Source organism: Hypanus sabinus (genome assembly GCF_030144855.1).
Source record: "Hypanus sabinus isolate sHypSab1 chromosome X2 unlocalized genomic scaffold, sHypSab1.hap1 SUPER_X2_unloc_8, whole genome shotgun sequence".
Lineage (NCBI taxonomy): Eukaryota > Metazoa > Chordata > Chondrichthyes > Myliobatiformes > Dasyatidae > Hypanus > Hypanus sabinus.
In genome coordinates, this window is record NW_026779008.1 from 242,402 (window position 1) to 267,157 (window position 24,756).

Consider the following 24,756-nt stretch of genomic DNA (forward strand, 5'->3'; position numbering starts at 1 on the left):
AGGACGGTGCGAAGTTGCTCCTAATGGATGACTGCACCCTCAGGGTGGCGGAGCAGCAACTTATAAGTGGTATTGTGGTACCTTCAGACAAGATGAACGAGTGCACCAGTCTTGTCTGTTTGAATCCAGAGCCCAAGAAAAGCTCCCTTTCGTGTCTCAGTGGTCTTTGACCCCCTGAAGAACTGTTTCTGAGTGACAGCTAAGATCCACCTGCAATTCCTCGGCCCACTTTCCCAACTCGTCTCGATCCCACTGTAACCTTAGACAACCCTCACTTTCTCCACACACCGGTTTTGGTGACATCCACAACCTCACTAATTGTTTGATCTACATTCTCCAAATAATTAACACACATCATTGCCCAGTTGTAAGCGGGTGAATTTACTATCCCTTTCATCTCCAGGGGTGACGAGACTGCCTGGATCCGAGGGGGGGGGGGTTTCAGGGAAACACGGGCTTTCAGTGTCTGAGCCGGTGAGGAAGCCGTGAGTGGCCAGTCCACAAGACAAGACAGCAGATCCCCTCGGCAATCAAACCGACCCTCATCAGGCCTGTCCCTCCGTGTCCAATCCCCCTCTCAGTGCGAACTCAATCGCCACTGCCACTCCTTCAATGGGGCGACTGAGTCGTGCAGACGGTGTGAAACCACCTCATTTGCGTCGGGACCATTTCCATTCCACCCATCCCCAGGCAAAGGAGCTGGTTTTAAACTTGTTTTTACATTGGTTTATTTCTGATTTTAAAAGTTGTCATTTCTGTGTACTGATGTCTGTTTGTCATCCTGACCAGTTCTGCCTGAAGTTGTTTGGCCAGATTGTTTTTGGTGAAATTTGACAATGGCGTCTCCCCGGGTTTGGACCTTCATGTCCGTATCTCAACAGGAACCTTCCCTGCTCCCACTCCAGGCTCAGCTGAGAGTGACCGTAGTGGCACTGGAGACGGCCCAGTCCCTGACCTCCCAGACGGCACCGTTACAACTGGTACCAAGACCTCCCAGACCAGCCCCAGTCTAGCATCTGCTTGCTCTGAGATCTCTCTACCCACCCGTACAAGTACAACACTGACACCCCCCCCCCCCTCAGCGCCGACACCTACCGTCAGTGTGTCCATCACCAGGGGCACACATCATGTTCTTTGGCGGCAAAAAAACCAGCCCGAGACCCCGGTCTCCAGTTGGCAGCAGCTCATTTGAGGGACCCGCCATTTGGGCTCCTCCTCATTCGGGGGCAGACCTTGTGGGTGGGTGAAGCTCATTTCACACTCCTGTGACCCTCTGAGTGAAGAGGTATCCCCTCATGTGCCCCATAAACTCCCCACCTTTCACCCCTAACCCCCTGTCAAGTATCTCTCTGCTGAGACTCACAGAACACAATCCCAACACTGAGTGTTTCTTCATCAAGCAGCTTTATTCTTTATTACCTGCAGGGGGTAAGTTCACCTCCATTCTCACCAGGGATGGGAGGGGAACTCAAACACAACGTTTATAAAATATTCCTTCTGTACATAAGAACGAGACGAGGTTACTGTTCCCAGCGAGCTCCGTGTTCCCGATACATTTGTTGTTGCTGCCATCTCCGGTTGAGTCGTCTCTGTTACTTCCTCATTCCTGCACAGCGTTCAGTGTTTGCAGTCACGAGTTCCTTTAGTAAGCACAAGTCCTGTTGCTTCCTCCGGCTACTTTAGTCACCTACGTATATTGCATATACTAGCTCAGCACTCCGGGGTTTGTAGAACTTTATTTTGTCTCATGAGATACTTACATTAAAATTCAAAGTTCAGTACATATTTCCCCATTCCCTCCTCTTTGTTGTCCCATGACAACAGACATCCAATATTATCCGGACTTAAGGAGTGAATGATGTCTTTATGGCGAAAATACTTCAGATCTCAGGGCTTTCCTTTCCCTTATATCCCACCCATTACCTATGAGTACCCAGAACCCTGATGTCCCCTCGTTTCGGTCACATGGAAGCGTAAAAGAATAATAATCTGATTATTATTACTCTAATGGTTATTCCATAATGTAACACGGTATTCTCTCATCCAGATTCCCAAAATGGCTTCCTGAGGGGTTATCATTGTGGAACTGTACAATGTAAACCAGAATCCCACCAACCTCCCAGAGTCCCAAATGGCCACTGACTTACTGAGGGGTTATCATTGTGGAACTGTACAATGTAAACCAGAATCCCACCATCGTCCCAGAGTCCCAAATGGCCACTGACTTACTGAGGGGTTATCATTGTGGAAATGTACAATGTAAACCAGTATCCCACCATCCTCCCAGAGTCCCAAATGACCACCGGCTTCCTGACGGGTTATCATTGTGGAACTGCTCTCCCACTTCTCTCATTCTATCTGCTGCCTCTCAAATATAATCCATCAGGTGAGTTACATTTTCAGTTTTGTCTGGTGTGTCGGTGCAACATTCTTGTCCAATTAAAGCACACGTAACCCACTTTTTATCTAATATAAAGTCTCGGGTGGCTGGAAAACGATGCTGGAGAGGCAGTGACGGGAGACAAAGAATTGGTAGACAGACTGAATAAGTATGTTGTGTCTGTCTTCACAGAGGAAGACACCAGCATAATGGTGGAACTTCCGGGTGTCAGGAGTCAGAAGTGTGCAAAGTTACCAGAACCAGAGTGAAGGTTCTTGAGGAACTGGAAGGCCAAGTTAGATAAGTCACGTGACCCAGATGGTGTACACCCCAGCTTTCTGAAAGAGGTGGCTAAAAAGATTGTGGCCCCATTAGTAATGAACATTCAGGAATCACAATGTTCCGGAATGGTTCCTCAAGAATGTAATATTGCCAATGTCACACCACTCTTCAAGAAGGGAGAGAGGCAGAAGAAAGGAAACTATAGGCCAGTTAGTCTGTCCGCAGTGATTGGGAAGATGTTGGAGTCGATTATTAATGATGAGGTCTGAGAGTACAGTGTCACAAGATAAAATAGGCCACAGTCAGCATGGTTTCCTGAAGGGAAAACCTTGCCTGACCAACCTGTAGAAATTATTTTAAGAAATAACAAGCAGGACAGACAAAGGAGAATCGATTGATGATGTTCACCTGGATTTTCAGACGGCTTCTGACATGATGCCACACACGAAACTGCTTTAACAACCCACGAGTCCATGGTATTACCGGAAAGATTCCAGCATGGACAAAGCCGTGGCTGACTGAGAGGAAGCAAAGAGTGGGTATAAACGGAGCCTCTTGATGAGTGGGTTCCACAGTCGTTTGTGTTGGGACTGATACTCTTTCTGTTAAATGTCACTGATGTGCATGATGAAATTGACGACCTTGCTGCAAAGTTTACAGGTACTATGAAGATGGTTGAGGGTCAGGTCGTTTTGAGGAAATAGAGAGACTATGGAAGGTCTTCAACAGATGAGGAGAATGGGCGAAGAAGTGGGAGATGGAATTCAGTGTCAGCAAAGGGTATCAGCATGCACTTTGGTAGAAGAAATGAAAGGGCTGACTATTTTCCAAATACTTCCTAAAGGTCAATTTGCAGATTGAATCTGTGGTGAAGAAGGCAAATGTAATGTCAGAATTCATTTCAAGAGGAATTGAATATAAACGCAGGGATGTAATGTTGAAATTTTTGTAAGCACTGGTGAGGCCTCACTGGGAGTACTGTGAGCAGTTTTGGACTCCTTATCTGAGAAAAAGATGTGCTGAAACTGGAGAGTATCCAAAAGAGGTTCACGTAAATGATTCCCAAATTAAATATGTTGTCATATGAGGAGTATTTGATGGCTCTGGGCCTGTGTTGAGTGGAATTCAAAAGAATGAGAGCAGACCTAATTGAAATATATCAAATAGTGAAAGGATTTTAAAGTGAATACGGAGAGGATGTTTCCTATTTTGGGACAGTCTAAGACCAAAGGACACAGCCTCAGAATAGAGGGGTGTCTTTAGAATGGAGATGAGGGGGAATTTCTTTAGCCAGAGAGTAATGAATCTACGGATTCTATGGATAGTGAATCATAGGCAGCTGTGGAGGCCAAATCTTCATGTATATTTAAGGCAGAGGTTGATAGTTTCTTGACTGGTCAGGGCATGATGGGCTACCAGAAGAAGGCAGGGGATTGGGGCCAAGAGGGAAATTGGATCCGCTAAAATGAAATGGCGGAGAAGACTCGATGGGCCAAATGGCCTAGTTCTGCTCCTATATCTGATGGTCTTATGGCAATCTCTCATTTAACATCAGCAAGAGCCAGGAGCTAATTATTGACTTCAGGAGGAGGAACCAGGAGATCTGTGAGCCTGTCCTCATCAGAGATCAAAGGCGGAGAGGGTCAGCAACCTTAAATTCCTCAGTGGCATCAGTTTCCAGGATGTGTCTTGAGCCCAGCATGGAAGTGTAATTACGAAGAAAGCACAGCAACATCTCCATTTCCTTAGAAGCTTGCAAAGATTCAGCATGACATCTACAACCTTGACTAACTTCTGCAGGTGTGTGTGGAGAATATGTTCAGTGGTTACATCATGGCCTGGTATGGAAACACCAAAGGAAAATCCTGCAGAAAGTAGTGGATATGGCCCAGTACATCACGGGTAAAACCCTCCCCACCACTGTGCACATTTCTCTGGTGCGCTGTCTTAGGAAAGCTACAACTATCATCAAGGAACCCACCATGTGAAACATGATCTCTTCTCACTGATGCCATCAGGAAGAACGTGCAGGAGTCTCAGGACCCACTCCACCAGGTTCAGGAACTGTTATCACCCTTCAAACATCAAGATCTTCAAACAGAGGAGATAATCTTACTCAAATTCAATTGCTCCATCACTGAACTGTTCCTATAACCCATGGACACATTCACGGATTCTTCATCACCTGTTCATGGTAATTATTTATTACTTTTTTTTTCTTTTGTATTTGCACAGTTTGTTGTCTTTTGCACATTGGATTTTGTCTACAATGTTGGGTTCGGGCTTTCATTGATTCAATCATGATTCTTTGATTTACTGAGTTTGTCCGAAAAAAAAATCTCAGGATTGAACATGGTGACATGCGTAAACTTCGATAATAAACTTACTTTGTAAATTTTGAATTCTACATTTAAATTACTCTCTCAAACACACATGTGCTTTGTAATTTCTAAAGGTTCAGCATCGACTGGCTAAATGATTTGGCTCTGATCAGAATGATCGTCCCATCACAATGACCCCTCTTCTGAGGTATCCCAGCTACAGGAAAGATTCCTGAATCAAACTGGGATCACTGTTTCAAGCGTGTACGCACACACACAGACACACAGCTGTGATGAAGAGCTTTGAGGGGGTTGGTCCTGACTGGAATCAACTCCTATCTGTGCATGGACCTGGATCCACTGCAATTTGCCGATCACCACAATCTGTCTACAGCAAATGCAATCTCACAGGCTCTCTTCTCAGCCTTAGATCACCCGGACAAAAGCAATGCACAAGTCAGGCTGCTGATTACAGCTCAGCGTTCAACACAATCAGACCCTCAATTGTAATCAACAAGCTCCAAAACCTGGGCCTCTGTACCTCCTTCTTCAACTGGATCCTCACCAGGAGACCCCAGTTTGTGTGGATCAGAAATAACATCTCCTCCTTGCTGACAATCAACACTGGCACACCTCAACGATGCGTGCTCAGCCCACTGCTCTACTCTCTCTGCACCACGTCTGTGTGTCTAGACTCATCTACAAACTTGCTGACAACCCAACTATTGTTGGTGGAATTTCAGACGGTGACGAGGAGGAGTACAGGAGTGAGATAGATCAGCAAGTTGAGTGGTGTCGCAGCAACAACCTTGCACTCAGCATCATGAAGACAAAGGAATTGATTGTGGATTCAGGAAGGGGAAGTCGAGGGAACACACACCAGTCCTCATCGTGGGATCAGAAGTGAAAAGGGTGAGCAGTTTCCATTTCCTGCCTGTCAACATCTCTCAGGAACTATCCTGGGCCCAACATATTGATGCATATTGATGCATATTTCATTCGGAGATTGAGGGGAATCGGTCTGTCACTAAAGACACTTGCAAATTTCTACAGATGTACTGTGGAGAGCATTCTAACTGGTTGCATCACTGCCTGGTGTGGAGAGGCCAGTGCACAGAATCGGAAAATGCTGCAGAAAGTTGTAAACTCAGCCAGCTCCTTCATGGGCACCACAGCATCCAGGACACATTCAAAAGATGAGGCCACAAAAAGGTGGCATCCATCATTACGGACCCTCATCACCCAGGACATGCCTTCGGCTCATTGCTACAGGACCCTGAAGAGACACTCAATGTTTCAGGAACAGCTTCTTCCCTCCACCGTCAGATTTCTAAATGGACAATGAACTCTAGAATACTTCCTCAGTATTTTCCCTCACGTTTGCCACTACATTTCAGATTTAATTTTATAAATACTTGTTCTAATTTATAGTTTTTATTACTATGTATTGCAATGTACTGCAGACACAAAGGAACAAATTTCACCACATATGCGGATGATATTAAACCTGATTCTGATACACAAACACACACAGCTGGGCTCAGAATACAACACTCCCACATTCCTCCCTTTGTGACACCCTGCTTGCTCCGCGGCCCCCGGTATGAAGCTCAAACTGTTGCAACACCTGCCCTTTAAATTCATGGCAGAGGCTGTGTTCTGTCTGTTCACTGTTTGAGTTCGATATTAAATGAAGAGCATTGAATGGGAAGTAAGGTTTGAATAGAAGAATAAAGATCTCCTCTGAAGGTATAAGGGGTCCTGGTGAGAGCGTACATGGAACACTGCACAGGTCTGGTCTCCCTCCCGGAGTCAGCTTGTGGGATGAAGGGAATGAAGGGATTTCCCAGATTGATTTAGGAGGTGAGGTAGTGTCCTTGGAGAGATTATACTGACCGGGCCTTTCTCAAAATTAGAGAAATAAAAGGCCGTCTGACTGAGACAGACAGAGTCTCACAGGGTATTGACAGTGTTGAGGGAGAAATGATGTTTCCTTTGGCTGTGGTGAGGAATGGGGGTCACAGAATCCGAGTACACCTCAACAGGACTGAAATGAGGTGGAACTTCCTCATCCAGACGGCAGTGAAACTTTGGAATTTTCTCCACAAGGTTTCTAAATTTGAAGGACAAATTTTGGGGCTCTGCGATGCTGGGAATGTTGCGCGAAAGTGGCGCTGAGGTCAAAGATCAGGCATGTTCTGTGTGAAAGGCGGAAAAGACGGAAAGTCTGTTTATTTGTTCCTAAAGTCCGAGTTTACCTTTGCGCCTGGTTCTCCTTTGACCTTCAGCCTGTCCTTTTGCACAGGGGAGCGCTCACAGCACCGGAGTTCCATCGGCAGCCGCTGCGGGCCAGCTCCCGGATCCCAGCAGCAGGAGACAGGACCGGGAGGAAACTCCGGACAACAGGCTCCGATCCACGGCGGGGAAAGACCGGGCACCCCTGTGTGGTTGAAACATCTCACGGTGTCTCCGCCCGAATCTTCACCTCCGCCGTCGGAAGGATTCAAAACTCCGGCCGCTGTTGCAGCCTTTACCCGGGGAGCTGCTCCCAATCTCGGGTCTCTCACCGGGTCCACTCGTTCCCGGTTCCAAACTTCGGTCCGCCCAGCGGGACGCCCACTGACACTCGTCAGCCAATGGAGGCAAGAGTCTCTCAGGGGTGTTCTCTGATTGGCTGTGAGTGTATCCGAGGACGGGCTGCTGCCGGTTGCTGGATATGTCAGTCAAGGTTTGATATCAGAAACAAAACAAGTTCCCAAAGGCTCAAAGATCAAAGTAAAATTAGTAAACCCAGATAAGACATTTTCAAAACAAAAAGTAAAATCCACATTAATATATTGATCTATAAATTGACAAACATCAACCCAAAATGTTTTAACATATTCACAATCCCAAAACAGATTAAATAAATCCTCTGGATATCAACCACAAAAATAACAGTTAGTTTCAATATCAGAATTAACCCGTCAGATAAATACTATTTGGATAATATCTATGCATAGTTTTAAATAAGCCCCAAATACTCCTCCACCTCAGATTACCCAAGCGACTATTCCAAAAACTAACAGTGTACATATAAGTCACCACATACAACTCCTACAAACATACAGAGCAAAGCTACAGAACGGTAGCTATATCTGGATCACTGAAAGATCAGCCAGAGTGCAGAAGACAACAAACTTCGCCAATGCAAATAAACAACGAGAACATGAAATAACGGCAGCGGCTGCCGATAGATGTCCGGTGCTCTCAGCGCTCCCTGTTCAATCTGACAGGACAAGAAATAGTGAGGCGCAAAGGTAAACTCGTGTTTCAAAAAATAAGAAATAGAAAAGGTGTGGCCATTCGGCCCCTTGTGCCTCTTCTGCCCTTTACTCAGAACATGCTTGACTTTTGACCTCAGCACCACTTTCCTGCAACTTCCCATCACCGCTGAGCCCCAGGATATGTCTATTCAATTCCGAAACCTTGTGGAGATAATTGCAGTGATTCACTGCACTCTGGGTGAGGAAATTACTCCTCATCTCAGTCCTGCTGAATTGTTCTCGGATTTTGAGTCTGTGCCCGCTGGTTCCACACCTTATGGGAAACATCATTCCAGCCCTTCTGCTGTAAATATCCTGTGAGATTGTATTTCTCTAATTCTGAGACAGGAATGCGATCTGTCTCTGTCAAACCACCTTTTATTTCACTCATTTTGAGACAGTCCCAGTACGATGATTTGTTGTGGGAGCAACTCTATGGACAGCAGGTGAGTGCAGTTATCCTGTGTTGTTCCGCACCCTGATGGTTGAGGGGTAGTAACTGTTCCTGACCCCGGAGGGGCGAGTCCTGAGGCTCATGTACCTTATACCTGATCACAGCAGTGAGAAAAGAGCCTGCCTGTGTGGTGAGCCTGATCACAGCTGCCTGTATCACCGTCCCCTCTGGCCTGCCCTATCCGGGACCAAAGGGATTGTGGAGAGTAAATGTGGTACTCTGTCCAGTATCAGTGTGATCTGTCCCCTCTGGCCTGCCCCATCCGGGACCAAAGGGATTGTGGAGAGTAAATGTGGTACTCTGTCGAGTGTCACTGTGATCCGTACCCTCTGGCCTGCCCTATCCGGGACCAAAGGTATTGTGGAGAGTAAATGTGGAACTCTGTCGAGTATCAGTGTGACAAGTGTCCTCTTCATCTGCACCGTCCGCACGATCCTGTTGCCCGTTCTGGGTTCTTCGTCAGGACCCGAACTCCATCACCTCACTACCGTTTCTCTGTGCTCACTCTCGCTTTTCCCCAGTCCCGTTAAAGAGTCAATTGCGCTCCATATTCATCAGAATTTATGTCACCCGGGGCCAGGTCTGACACGGCGAATTGAGATTAGTTAACTTAAAGGAGTGGGCAGGCTTGGACCTGAGACAGTTTAGAAAAGTCTGCACTGCCAGCTGGACTTACTGATAAGTCCAGGGGTTTGCCGGCATTGGACTCTCACGTATCCTTCAAACGAGCTATAAAGTACGCAAGGGATTCTCCTTTTTTCTGTAGTTATCGGGTAAATTCACCAAAATCCGCTTGCAGTCGTGCTGTCATTCAAATGGGTTCCCATACCTCAGTGACCCACCGTACCATGGCTTGTATTACATCAGCCCCTCTGGTGGCTCCCGGTCACCTTTGGCCATCTGCCTGGGAAAGGGGTACCCACTCCCTGTCCCTGCCCGAGAGGTTCCATATATATCCCTGAAGAGTGGCACAAGTCCCCGGGCAGGGTCTGGAAAGGGGAACCCACTCCCTGTCCCTGCCCGAGAGTTTCCAGATATATCCCTGAGGAGTGGCGCAAGTCCCCGGGCAGGGTCTGGAAAGGGGAACCCACTCCCTGTCCCTGCCCGAGAGGTTCCATATATAACCCTGAGGAGTGGCACAAGTCACCGGGCAGGGTCTGGAAAGGGGAACCCTCTCCCTGTCCCTGCCCGAGAGGTTCCATATATAACCCTGAGGAGTGGCACAAGTCTCCCGGCAGGGTCTGGAAAGGAGAACCCACTCCCTGTCCCTGTCCGAGAGGTTCCATATATAACCCTGAGGAGTGGCACAAGTCCCCGGGCAGGGTCTGGAAAGGGGAACCCACTCCCTGTCCCTGCCCGAGAGGTTCCATATATAACCCTGAGGAGTGGCACAAGTCCCCGGGCAGGGTCTGGAAAGGGGAACCCACACCCTGTCCCTGTCCGAGAGGTTCCATATATAACTCTGAGGAGTGGCACAATTCCCCGGGCAGGGTCTGGAAAGGGGAACCCACTCCCTGTCCCTGCCCGAGAGGTTCCATATATAACCCTGAGGAGTGGCACTAGTCACCGGGCAGGGTCTGGAAAGGGGAACCCACTCCCTGTCCCTGCCCGAGAGGTTCCATATATTACCCTGAGGAGTGGCACAAGTCTCCCGGCAGGGTCTGGAAAGGGGAACCCACTCCCTGTCCCTGCCCGAGAGGTTCCATATGTATCCCTGAGGAGTGGCACAAGTCCCCGGGCAGGGTCTGGAAAGGGGAACCCACTCCCTGTCCCTGTCTGAGAGGTTCCATATATAACCCTGAGGAGTGGTACAAGTCCCCGGTCAGGGTCTGGAAAGGGGAACCCACTCCCTGTCCCTGTCCGAGAGGTTCCATATATAACCCTGAGGAGTGGCACAAGTCCCCGGGCAGGGTCTGGAAAGGGGAACCCACTCCCTGTCCCAGTCCGAGAGGTTCCTTATATAACCCTGAGGAGTGGCACATTCTCCGGGCAGGGTCTGGAAAGGAGAACCCACTCCCTGTCCCTGCCCGAGAGTTTCCATGTATAACCCTGAGGAGTGCAGGCAAGTCCCCGGGCAGGGTCTGGAAAGGGGAACCCACTCCCTGTCCCTGTCCGAGAGGTTCCATATATAACCCTGAGTAGTGGCACAAGTCCCCGGGCAGGGTCTGGAAAGGGGAACCCACTCCCGGTCCCTGTCCGAGAGGTTCCATATATAACCCTGAGGAGTGGCACAAGTCTCCGGGCAGGGTCTGGAAAGGGAAACCCACTCCCTGTCCCTGTCCGAGATATTCCATATATAACCCTGAGGAGTGGCACTAGTCCCCAGGCAGGGTCTGGAAAGGAGAACCCACTCCCTGTCCCTGCCCGAGAGGTTCCTTATATAACCCTGAGGAGTGGCACAAGTCCCCGGGCAGGGTCTGGAAAGGAGAACCCACTCCCTGTCCCTGCCCGAGTGGTTCTATATGTAACCCTGAGGAGTGCAGGCAAGTCCTCGGTCAGGGTCTGGAAAGGGGAACCCACTCCCTTTTTCAATGAATTCAGGTAATGCCCCTGGTCCGGACGGTTATACTGCCAAATTTTTAAAATCCTTTTCTTCTATACTTGGTCCTTGGCTTTGTAAAAATTTTAAAGATGCGTTAACTGTAGGTAAATAACCACAATCTTTTTATGATGCCTCCATTTCTCCAATTCTTAAAAAAGATAAAGACCCCACTGAATGTGAATCCTATCGGCCAATATCCTTGCTGAATACGGATTCTAAGATTTTTCCTAAAATTCTTGCCACCAGATTAGAAAATGTATTACCTCAAATTATCTCGGAAGATCAGACCAGATTTATTAAAAACTGTTATTCATCTTTTAACATTAGAAAATTTATTAATATAATTTATACTTCTTCATCTAAAATACCAGAATGTCCTTTTCTTAGATGCTGAAAAAGCATTTGATAGAGTTGAATGGCTATATTCATTTTATACTTTGCAGAATTATAATTTTAGCTTGAAATTTATATCATGGATTAAATTAATGTATTATAAACCTTTGGCTTTGTTTCTTACCGATAATTAAAGATCTCCTTTTTTTCAGTTGTCCCGTGGGACCAGGCAAGGTTGCCCTTTAAGTCCTCTATTATTTGACATTGCTTTGGAACCTTTAGCCGTTGCCATTCGTGAATCACCTAATATTTTTGGTATTACCCGTGGGTAAGGGACTTATAAGTTATCATTATATGCTGATGATTTGTTACTATACATATCTGACCCTGAGAGATCTATTCCTGCTATTTCATCCTTGCTTGCTCAGTTTAGTAGCTTTTCTGGCTACAAACTGAATTTTAATAAGTGTGAATTATTTCCATTAAATATGCAAGTTCCAATTTATAAACACTTACTGTTTTAAGTTGTCACAGATCATTTTACTTATTTGGGTATTAAAATTACCAAGAAACATAAGGGTTTATTTAAAGTTAATTTTTTTACCTTTAATTGAACAAATCAAGCAACTTGTTACCAGGTGGTCCCCATTATCTCTGTCATTGGTTGGTCGAATTAATACTATCAAGATAATAGTATTACCCAAATTTTTATATTTATTCCAAGCATTACCAATTTTTATTCCTAAATCTTTTTTTGATATTATTGACTCCAAAATGTCCTCGTCTGTGTGGCAGAATATAAATCCTAGATTAAGTAAAAAATATTTACAGAAGCCTATGAAGGAAGGTGGTTTTGCTTTGCCAAACCTGAGATTTTACAATTGGGCAGTTAATATTCAATATTTAATATTTTGGACACAAGAATTGGTCGTAGTACCTTGCCCACAATGGGTAAATTTGGAGTGTAAATCTGTACAAGACTTCTCATTGTTTTCTATTTTAGGATCTTCGCTTCCTTTTGCTTTATCTAAACCAAATAAACAAATAGCTAATCCTATAGCTAAACATACATTAAGAATATGGTTTCAGTTTCATAAATTCTTTGGCTTGAATAATCAAGCCCTATTATATCTAAATTCTTTTTCCAGCCCTCTTTTATGGACTAAGCCTTTGTGTTATGGAAAACAAAAGCTACAACATGTTTTCGTGATCTATTTTTAGATAACAGTTTTATGTCCTTTGAACAGCTATCCAGACTAAAACTCTTTTTTTTTTCAGATACTTGCAAGTTAGAAATTTCTTGAATGTGAGTATTTTCTGCAATTATGTCCAATGGATATTATAGAAAAAATTCTGGCTCTGAATCCTTGCCAGAAGGGTTAAGCAGCCATCATTTATCATATGATCATGAAAATACAGCCAGGAGTATCAGAAATAATTAAGAAGGATTGGGAAAAAGAACTTCACTGTCTTATACCCACAGAGCAGTGGGAGAAAATTTTACAATTAGTCAACTCTTCTTCTATTTGTGCTAAACATGCCTAATACAATTTCAGGTTGTTCATAGGGCTCACATGTCCAAGGATAAACTTGCTCGATTTTATTCTTATGTTAATCCAACCAGTGACAGATGTCAGTCTGAAGTCACTTCATTGACCCACATGTTCTGGTCTTGCCACTATTTTCAAAATTACTGGAAAGATATTTTTGCTATTATTTCAACAGTTCTGAATATCAAAATGCAACCGCATCCTATTACTGCAATTTTAGGTTTACCAATGGTGGATAATAGTCGTTTATCTCCCCCCCCCCCCTCAGCCCGGCGGATGATTGCATTTGTTACATTAATGGCGAGAAGATCCATCCTACTGAATTGGAAATAAATTAATCCACCAACGATATTTCAGTGGTTTTCTCAAACTATTTCTTGTTTGAGTTTAGAAAAAATTACAAGTGTTGTCTTTGACCCTTCAGTTAAATATGAAGAAACTTAGAGACCATTTATTCAACATTTTCATATAAGCTAAATTGACTTTTCCTAAACCTTACTTTTAATATCCTTAATTATTTGGATGGAGGTGCGGAGTTATTGACGCTACTGTGTATAATTGATATAATGCAATGGCCCATGTCGGTTAGGATTTTTTCCTTTTTTTTGGGGGGGGGGAGGGTTCCTTATTTTATCCATTTTTTATAACCACTATGAGTTTGGAAGGTTAATATCATGTATTTGTATTTATACCTTAACCTATTAATTATGTACTCTCAAGCTCTTTGTATTCATGTTTCATTTATGTTTGTTTAAAATCAACAAAAAGATTTAAAAAGGACTACTCAGAGGAAAGGGTGGAATAGGCGCAACGGGCCGAGTGGCCTGCTCCTGTTTCCTTTTTCTGAAGTCCGAGCTTACCTTTGCGCCTGGCTCTCCCTTGACCTTCAGCCTGTCCTTTTGCACAGGGGAGCGCTCACACACCGGAGCTCTGGTGTTCTCTGATTGGCTGTGAGTGTGTCCGAGGGCGGGCTGCTGCCGGGAGCTGGAGATGTCAGTCACAGTTTGTTCTCAGACTCATAGCAAGTTCCCCGAGGATCAAAGTTCAAAGTAAATTTTATTATCATTTTTTAATATTTAAACAATTTATTAAACACAAACAAAAACAGAAACATTAAACATATGCTAACAAAGTCAGGGAATCACACAAAAGCAGCAACGAATATATAACCATTAACTTTAAATATACAATAAACAAGGAAAGCCGCTGTAAATATTTATGACAGAGAAATGATCCCCATGAGATTTAGTGTTATTAGTAAACCCAGATAAGACATTTTCAAAACAAAAAGTAAAATCCACATTAATATATTGATCTATAAATTGACAAACATCAACCTAAAATGTTTTAACATATTCACAATCCCAAAACAGATGAAATAAATCCTCTGGTTATAAACCACAAAAATAACAGTTAGTTTCGATATCAGAATTAACCCGTCAAATAAACACTATTTGGATAATATCTATGTATAGTTTTAAATAAGCCCCAAATACCCCTCCACCTCAGATTCCCCAAGCGACTATTCCAAAAACTAACAGAGTACATGTAATTCGCCACATACAACTCCTACAAACATGCAGAGCAAAGCAACAGAACGGTAACTATATCTGGATCACTGAAACATCAGCCAGAGTGCAGAAGACAGCAAAATTCTCCAATGCAAATAAATAACGAGAACATGAAATAACCGCAGCGGCTGCCGATAGATGTCCGCTGCTCTCAGCGCTCCCTGTTCAATCTGACAGGACAAGAAACAATGAAGCACAAAGGTAAACTCGTGTTTCAGAAAATAAGAAATCGAGAAGGCGTTGCCATTCGGCCCCTTGCGCCTCTACTGCCCTTCCACTCAGAACAAGCTTGTCTTTTGACCTCAGCACCACTTTCCTGCAACTTCCCATCACCGCTGAGCCCCAGGATATGTCTATTCAATTTAGAAACCTTGTGGAGGTAATTGCAATGATTCACTGCACTCTGGGTGAGGACATTTCTCCTCATCTCAGTCCTGCTGAGTTGTCCTTGGATTTTGAGTCTGTGACCGCTGGTTCCACACCTTATGGGAAACATCATTCCAGCCCTTCCGCTGTAAATATTCTGTGACATTGTATTTCTCTAATTCTGAGACAGGAATGTGATCTGTCTCAGTCAAACCACCTCTTATTTCACTCATTTTGAGACAGTCCCAATATGATAATTTGTTGTGGGAGCATCTCTATGGACAGCAGGTGAGTGCAGTTATCCTGTGTTGTTCCACAGCCTGAGAGTTGAGGGGTAGTAACTGTTCCTGACCCAGATGGGGCGAGTCCTGAGGGTCTTGTGCCTTCTACCTGATCACAGCAGTGAGAAAAGAGCCTGCCTGTGTGGTGAGCCTGATCACAGCCGCCTGTATCACCGTCCCCTCTGGCCTGTCCTATCCGGGACCAAAGGGATTGTGGAGAGTAAATGTGGTACTCTGTCGAGTATCACTGTGATCCGTCCCCTCTGGCCTGTCCTATCCGGGACCAAAGGGATTGTGGAGAGTAAATGTGCTACTCTGTCGAGTATCAGTGTGATCCGTCCCCTCTGGCCTGTCCTATCCGGGACCAAAGGGATTGTGGAGAGTAAATGTGCTACTCTGTCGAGTATCAGTGTGATCCGTCCCCTCTGGCCTGCCCTATCCGGAACCAAAGGGATTGTGGAGAGTAAATGTGGTACTCTGTCGAGTATCACTGTGATCCAGGCTCTCTTCCTGCCTCTTATTATTCTTGTCTGTGATTGCAGTGCGACAATCTCTAGCCCAATGTCCCCTCTTTCTACAAACCCCTTTTTTGTCCTTAGCCAAGTGTCCTCTTCATCTGCACCGTCCGCACGATCCTGCCACCCGTTCTGGGTTCTTCGTCGGGACCCGAACTCCATCTCCTCACTACCGGATCTCTGTGCTCACTCTCGCTTTTCCACAGTCCCTTTAAAGAGTCAATTGCGCTCCCTATTCATCAGAATTTATGTCACCCGGGGCCAGGTCTGACACAGCGAATTGAGATTAGTTAACTTAAAGGAGTGGGCAGGCTTGGGTCTGAGACAGTTTTGAAAAGTCTGCACTGCCAGCTGGACACACTGATCTGTCCAGGGGTTTGCCGGCATTGGACTCTTACATATCTTTAAAACGAGCTATAAAGTACGCAAGGGATTCTCCTTTTTTCTGTAGCTACTGGGTAAATTCACCAAAATCTGCATGCAGTCGGGCTGTCATTCAAATGGGTTCCCTTACCTCAGCCACCCACCGTGCCATGGATTGTATTACATCAGCCCCTCTGGTGGCTTCCGGTCACCTTCGGGCATCTGCCTGGGAAAGGGGAACCCACTCCCTGTCCCTGCCCGGGAGTTTCCAGATATATCCCTGAGGAGTGGCACAAGTCCCCAGGCAGGGTCTGGAAAGGGGAACCCACTCCCTGTCCATGTCCGAGAGGGTCCATAGGTTACCCTGAGGACTGGCACAGGTCCCCGGGCAGGGTCTGGAAAGGGGAACCCAATCCCTGTCCACGTCCGAGAGGTTCCATATATAACCCTGAGGAGTGGCACAAGTCCCCGGGCAGGGTCTGGAAAGGGGAACCCGCTCCCTGTCGCTGCCCGAGAGGTTCCATATATAACCCTGAGGAGCGGCACAAGCCCCAGGCAGGGTCTGGAAAGGAGAACCCACTCCCTTTTTCAATGAATTCAGGTAAAGCCCCTGGTCCGGACGGTTATACTGCTGAATTTTTAAAATTCTTTTCTTCTATACTCACTCCTTTGCTTTGTAAAATTTTTAAAGATGCGTTAACTATAGATAAATAACTGCAATCTTTTTATGATGCCTCTATTTCTCCAATTGTTAAAAAAGATAAAGAACCCACTGAATGTGCATCCTATCGGCCAATATCCTTGCTGAATACGGATTCTGAGATTTTTACCAAAATTTTGGCCACTACATGAGAAAATGTATTACCTCAAGTTACCTCTGAAGATCAGACCAGATTTATTAAAACCTGTTATTCATCTTTTAACATTAGAAAATAAATTAATATAATTTATACTTCTTCATCGAAAATACCAGAATGTCATTGCCTGAGATGCTGAAAAAGCGTTTGATAGAGTTGAATAGTTATATTTATGTAATAATCTGCAGAATTTTAATTTTAGCTTGAAGTTTATATCATGGATTAAATTAATGACTTCGGTTCTTACCAATAATCAAAGATCTCCTTTTTTTCAGTTGCCCCGTGGTACGAGGCAAGGCTGCTCTTTAAGTCCTCTATTATTTGACATTGCTGTGGAACCTTTAGCCGTTGCCATTCGTGATTCACCTAATATTTTTGATATTACCCATGGGTAAGGGACTTATAATTTATCATTATATGCTGATGATTTGTTTCTATACATATCTGACCCCGAGAGATCTATTCCTGCTGTTTCATCCTTGCTTGCTCAGTTTAGTAGCTTTTCTGGCTACAAACTGAATTTTAGTAAGAGTGAATTATTTCCATTAAATATGCAAGTTGCAGTTTATAAACACTTACCATTTAAAGTTGTCACAGATCATTTTACTTATTTGGGTATTAAAATTACCAAGAGACATAAGGGTTTATTTAAAGTTAATTTTTTACCTTTAATTGATCAAATCAAGCAACTTGTTACCAGGTGGTCCCCGTTATCTCTGTCATTGGTTGGTCAAATTAATACTATTATTAATAGTATTATTAATACTATTAATAATATTACCCAAATTTTTATATTTAAACCAAGCTTTACTAATTTTTATTTCTAAATCATTTTCTGATATTGATTGCAAAATATCTTCATACATGTGGCAGAATAAAAATCCTAGATTAACTAAGAAATATTTACAGAAGTCTAAGTAGGAAGGTGGTTTGGCTTTGCTAAACCTAAGATTTTACTACTGGGCAGTTAACATCCGATAGTTAATATTTTGGACATGAGAATTGGTGTAATGGGTAAATTTACCCACAATAAATTTGAAGTGTAAATCTGTTCAAGACTTCTCATTGTTTTCTATTTTAAGATCTTTGTCTCCTTTTGCTTTATCTAAACCAAATAAACAAATAACTAATCCTATAGTTAAACATACATTAAGAGCATGGTTTCAATTTCGTAAATTCTTTGGCTTGAATAAGTTTATCTTATCAAGCCCTCTTATATCTAACTTTTTTTCCATCCCTCTTTTATGGACTTTGTGTTATTGTGTTTATGGCCGTTGTGTTATTGAAAACAAAAGGTATAACATGTTTTTGTGATCTATTTTTAGATCAGTTTTCTGTCCTTTGAACAGCTATCCAGCCTAAAACTTTTTTTTTTTAGATACTTGCAAATTAGAAATTTCTTGAATGTTAGTCTTTTCTGAAATTATGTCCAATGGACATTACAGAAAAAATTCAGGCTCTGAATCCTTGCAGAAGGGTTTAGTAGCCATCATTTATAATACAATCATAAAAATACAGCTAGGAGTATCAGAAATAATTAAGAAGGAATGGGTAAAAGAACTTTACTGTCTTATACCCACAGGGCAGTGGGAGAACATTTTACAAATAATCAATTCTTCTTCTATTTGTGCTAAACATGCCTAATACAATTTAAGGTTGTTCATAGGGCTCACATGTCCAAGGATAAACTCGCTCGATTTTATTCTTATGTTAATCCAGCCTGTCACAGATGTCATTCTGAAGTCACTTCATTGACCCACATGTTCTGGTCTTGCCCCTATTTGCAAAATTACTGGAAAGGTATTTCTGGTATTATTTCAACAGTTCTGAATATCAAATTGCAATCCTATGACTGCATTTTTTGGTTTAACAATGGTGGATAATGGTCGTTTATCCCCCCTCAGCCCTGTAGATGATTGCATTTGTTACATTAATGACTAGAAGATCTATCCTATTGAACTGGAAAGAAATTAGTCCTCCAACTATATTTCAGTGGTTTTCTCAAACTATTTCTTGTTCGAGTTTAGAAAAAATTACAAGTGTTGTCTTTGACCCTTCAGTTAAATATGAAGAAACTTGTAGACCGTTTATTCAACATTTCCATAAAAACTAAACTGACTTTTCCTAAACCTTACTTTTATTGTCCTTAATTATTTGGATGGAGGTGCGGAGTTATTGACGCTACTGCGTATAATTGATATAATGCAATGGCCCATGTCGGTTAGGATTTTTTCCATTTTTTTGGGAGGGGAGGGTTTCTTATTTTCTCCATTTTTTTTAACCACTATGAGTTTGGGAGCTTAACATTAATAAGGTATTTATACCTCAACCTATTAATTATGTACTCTCAATCACTTTGTATTCATGTTTCATTTATGTTTGTTTAAAATCGATAAAAAGATTTAGAAAGAAAGGACTACTCTGAGGAAAAGGTGGAATAGGCGCAACGGGCCGAGTGGCCTGGCCTGCTCCTGTTTCCTATTTTCTGAAGTCCGAGTTTACCTTTGCGCCTGGTTCTCCCTGGGCCTTCAGCCTGTCCTTTTGCACAGGGGAGCGCTCACACACCGGAGCTCCATCGGCAGCCGCTGCGGGCCAGCTCCCGTATCCCAGCAGCAGGAGACAGGACCGGGAGGAAACTCCGGACAACAGGCCCCGATCCACGGCGGGGAAAGACCGGGCTCCCCCTGTGTGGCTGAAACATCTCACGGAATCTCCGCCCGAATCGTCACCTCCGCCATCGGAAGGATTCAAAACTCCGGCCGCTGTTGCAGCCTTTACCCGGGGAGCTGCTCCCAATCTCGGGTCTCTCACCGGGTCCACTCGTTCCCGGTTCCAAACTTCGGTCCGCTCAGCGTCCCGCCCACTGACACTCCTCAGCCAATGGAGGCAAGAGTCTCCCAGTGGTGATCTCCGATTGGCTGTGAGTGTGTCCGAGGGCGGGCTGCTGCCGGGAGCTGCAGATGTCAGTCACCGTTTGTTCTCAGACTCATAGCAAGTTCCCCGAGGCTCAAAGTTCAAAGTAAATTTTATAATTACTTTTTAATATTTTAAATTTTTATTGAACACAAACAAAGACAGAAACACTAAACATATGCTAACAAAGCCAGGGAATCACATAAAAGCAGCAACGAATATATAACCATTAACTTTAAATATACAAATAAACAAGGAAATCCGCTCTAAATACTGTTGGACAGAAGGGACTGTATCTAAGAGGAGTCACAAAACAAGAACGTTTACAGAGATAACACAAAATATTGACAGATTTGTACAGTCTTTACAGGTTTCTGGTTACGGGAAGTGTTCAGAGTATAAACGTATAGTTTGAAGTCTGAGGTAAAAATCTAAATGAAGGTTTCTTATTGCTGTGTTTGCATTTATGGATACAAAATTTGCTGTAAATTAACAAAAGATTTATGATAGAGAAATGATCCTTGTGAGATTTGGTATTACTAGTAAACCCAATAAGACATTTTCAAAACAAAAAGTAAAATCCACATTAATATATTAATCTATAAATTGACAAACATCAAACCAAAATGTTTTAACATATTCACAATCCCAAAACAGATGAAATAAATCCTCTGGATATCAACCACAAAAAGAACAGTTAGTCTCAATATCAGAATTAACCCTTGTCAAATAAACATTATTTGGATAATATCTATGTATAATTTAAAATAAGCCCCAAATACTCCTCCACCTCAGATTCCCCAAGTGACTATTCCAAAAACTAACAGAGTACATATAAGTCGCCACAAACAACTCCTGCAAACATGCAGAGCAAAGCTACAGAATGGTAACTATATCTGGATCACTGAAAGATCAACCAGAGTGCAGAAGACAACAAACTTCGCCAATGCAAATAAACAATGAGAACATGAAATAACCGCAGCGGCTGCCGATAGATGTCCGGTGCTCTCAGCTCTCCCTGTTCAATCTGACAGGACAAGAAACAGTGAGGCACAAAGGTTACCGAGTGTTTCAGAAAACAAGAAATCGAGAAGGCGTGGCCATTCGGCCCCTTGCGCTACCACTGTCCTTCAACTCAGAACATGCTTGACTTTTGACCTCAGCACCACTTTCCTGCAACTTTCCATCACCGCTGAGCCCCAGGATATGTCTATTCAATTTCGAAACCTTGTGGAGATAATTGCAATGATTCACTGCACTCTGGGTGAGGACATTTCTCCTAACCTCAGTCCTGCTCAGTTCTCCTCGTATTCTGAGTTTGTGAGTGCTGGTTCCACACCTTCTGGGAAACATCATTCCAGCACATCCACTTTAAATATCTTGTGAGATTATATTTCTCTAATTCTGAGACAGGAATACAATCTGTCTCAGTTAAACCACCTCTTGTTTCACTCATTTTGAGACAGTCCCAGTACGATCATTTGTTGTGGGAGCAACTCTATGGACATCAAGTGAGTGCAGTTATCCTGTGTTGTTCCACAGCCTGATGGTTGAGGGGTAGTAACTGTTCCTGACCCTGGTGGGGCGAGTCCTGAGGCTCTTGTACCTTCTACCTGATTACAGCAGTGAGAAAAGAGCCTGCCTGTATGGTGAGCCTGATCACAGCCGCCTGTATCACCGTCCCCTCTGGCCTGCCCTATCCGGGACCAAAGGGATTGTGGAGAGTAAATGTGGTACTCTGTCGAGTATCACTGTGATCCGTCCCCTCTGGCCTGTCCTATTCGGGACCAAAGGGATTGTGGAGAGTAAATGTGGTACTCTGTCGAGTATCACTGTGATCCGTCCCCTCTGGCCTGCACTATCCGGGACCAAAGGGATTGTGGAGAGTAAATGTGGTACTCTGTCGAGTATCACTGTGATCTGTCCCCTCTGGCCTGCCCTATCCGGGATCGAAGGAATTGTGGATAGTAAATGTGGTACACTGTCGAGTATCACTGTCACCCAGAAACACTTCCTGCCCCTTATTATTCTTGTCTGTGATTCCAGTGCGACAGTCTCAGGCCTAATGTCCCCTCTTTCTACAAACTCCTTTTCTGTCCTTAGCCAAGTGTCCTCTTCATCTGCACCGTCCGCACGATCCTGCCACCCGTTCTGGGTTCTTCGTCGGGACCCGAACTCCATCTCCTCACTACCAGTTCTCTGTGCACACTCTCGCTTTTCCACAGTCCCTTTAAAGAGTCAATTGCGCTCCCTATTCATCAGAATTTATGTCACCCGGGGCCAGGTCTGACACAGCGAATTGAGATTAGTTTACTTAATGGAGTGGGCAGGCTTGGGCCTGAGACAGTTTAGAAAAGTCTGCACTGCCAGCTGGACACACTGATCTGTCCAGGGATTTGCCGGCATTGGACTCTCACGTATCCTTAAAACGAGCTATAAAGTACGCAAGGGATTCTCCTTTTCTCTGCAGTTATGAGATAAATTCTCAAAATCCGCATGCAGTCGGGCTGTCATTCAAATGGGTTCCCTTACCTCAGTGACCCACCGTGCCAGGGCCTGTATTACATCAGCCCCTCTGGTGGCTCCTGGTCACCTTCGGGCATCTGCCTGTGAAAGGGGAACCCACTCCCTGTCTGTGTCCGAGAGGTTCCATATATAACCCTGAGGAGTGGCACAAGTCCCCGGCCAGGGTCTGGAAAGGGGAACCCACTCCCGTTTTCAATGAATTCAGGTAAAGCCCCTGGTCCAGACGGTTATACTGCTGAATATTTTTAAATCCTTTTCTTCTATACTCGCTCCTTGGCTTTGTAAAATTTTTAAAGATGCGTTAACTGTAGGTAAATAACCACAATCTTTTTATGATGCCTCCATTAATCCAATTCTTAAAAAAGATAAAGACCCCACTGAATTTGCATCCTATTGGCCAATATCCTTGCTGAATACGGATTCTAAGATTTTTACCAAAATTTTGGCCACTACATGAGAAAATGTATTACCTCAAATTATCTCTGAAGATCAGACCGGATTTATTAAAATCTGTTATACATCTTTTAACATTAGAAAATAAATTAAAATAATTTATACTTCTTCATCTAAAATACTAGAATGTCATTTCTTTAGGTGCTGAAAAAGCGTTTGATAGATTTGAATGGCTATATTTAGTTAATACATTGCAGAATTTTAATTTCAGCTTGAAATTTATATCATGGATTTAATTAATGTATTATAAACCTTTGGCTTCACTTCTTACCAATAATCAAAGATCTCCTTTTTTTCAGTTGTCCCGTGGTACGAGGCAAGGCTGCCCTTTAAGTGCTCTATTATTTGACATTGCTTTGGAACCTTTAGCCATTGCCATTCGTGAATCACCTAATATTTTTGGTATTACCCGTGGGTAAGGGACTTATAAGATATTATTATATGCTAATCATTTGCTACTATACATGTCTGACCCTGAGAGATCTATTCCTGCTGTTTCATCCTTGCTTGCTCAGTTTAGTAGCTTTTCTGGCTACAAACTGAATTTTAATAAGTGTGAATTATTTCCATTAAATATGCAAGTTCCAATTTATAAACACTTACTGTTTTAAGTTGTCACAGATCATTTTACTTATTTGGGTATTAAAATTACCAAGAAACATAAGGGTTTATTTAAAGTTAATTTTTTACCTTTAATTGAACAAATCAAGCAACTCGTTACCAGGTGGTCCTCATTATCTCCGTCATTGGTTGGTTGAATTAATACTATCAAGATAATAGTATTACCCAAATTTTTATATTTATTCCAAGCATTAACAATTTTTATTCCTAAATATTTTTTTGATATTATTGACTCCAAAATACCCTCGTATGTCTGGCAGAATAAAAATCCTAGTTTAAGTAAAATATATTTACAGAAGCCTAAGAAGGAAGGTGGTTTTGCTTTGCCAAACCTGAGATTTTACTATTGGACAGTTAATATTCAATATTTAATATTTTGGACACGAGAATTGGTCGTAGTACCTTGCCCACAATGGGTAAATTTGGAGTGTAAATCTGTACAAGACTTCTCATTGTTTTCTATTTTAGGATCTTTGCCTCCTTTTGCTTTATCTAAACCAAATAAACAAATAACTAATCCTGTAGTTAAACATACACTAAGAATATGGTTTCAATTTTGTAAATTCTTCAGCTTGAATAAGTTTATCTTATCAACCCCTATTATATCTAACTTTTTGTCCAGCCTTCTTTTATGGACGAAGCCTTTGTGTTTTGGAAAACAAAACGTATAACATGTTTTCGTGATCTATTTTTAGATAACAGTTTTATGTCCTTTGAACAGCTATCCAGCCTAAAACTCATTTTTTTTTTAGATACTTGCAAGTTAGCAATTTCTTGAATGTTAGTCTTTTCTGAAATTATGTCCAATGGACATTACAGAAAAAAATTCTGGCTCTGAATCCTTGTCAGAAGGGTTTAGTAGCTATTATTTATAATATGATCATGAAAATACAGCCAGGAGTATCAGAAACAATTAAGAAGGAATGGGAAAAAGAACTTCATAGTCTTATACCCACAGGGCAGTGGGAGAACATTTTACAATTAATCAATTCTTCTTCTATTTGTGCTAAACATGCCTAATACAATTTAAGGTTGTTCATAGAGCTCACATGTCCAAGGATAAACTCGCTCTATTTTATTCTTATGTTAACCCAACCAGTGACAGATGTCATTCTGAAGTCGC

At 43.2% G+C, this 24,756-nt stretch overlaps 1 long non-coding RNA gene across 1 annotated transcript; it reads right to left on the reverse strand.

The window, feature by feature from the left end:
* Positions 1–1,406: 1,406 nt before the first annotated feature.
* Positions 1,407–19,748, reverse strand: LOC132385979 (uncharacterized). The gene is made up of 3 exons (XR_009509369.1): positions 19,623–19,748; positions 7,242–8,251; positions 1,407–1,687 (listed from the first exon to the last, which is right to left on the reverse strand). It is a non-coding gene; the product is annotated as an uncharacterized LOC132385979 (long non-coding RNA).
* Between the last annotated feature and the right edge of the window lie 5,008 nt (positions 19,749–24,756).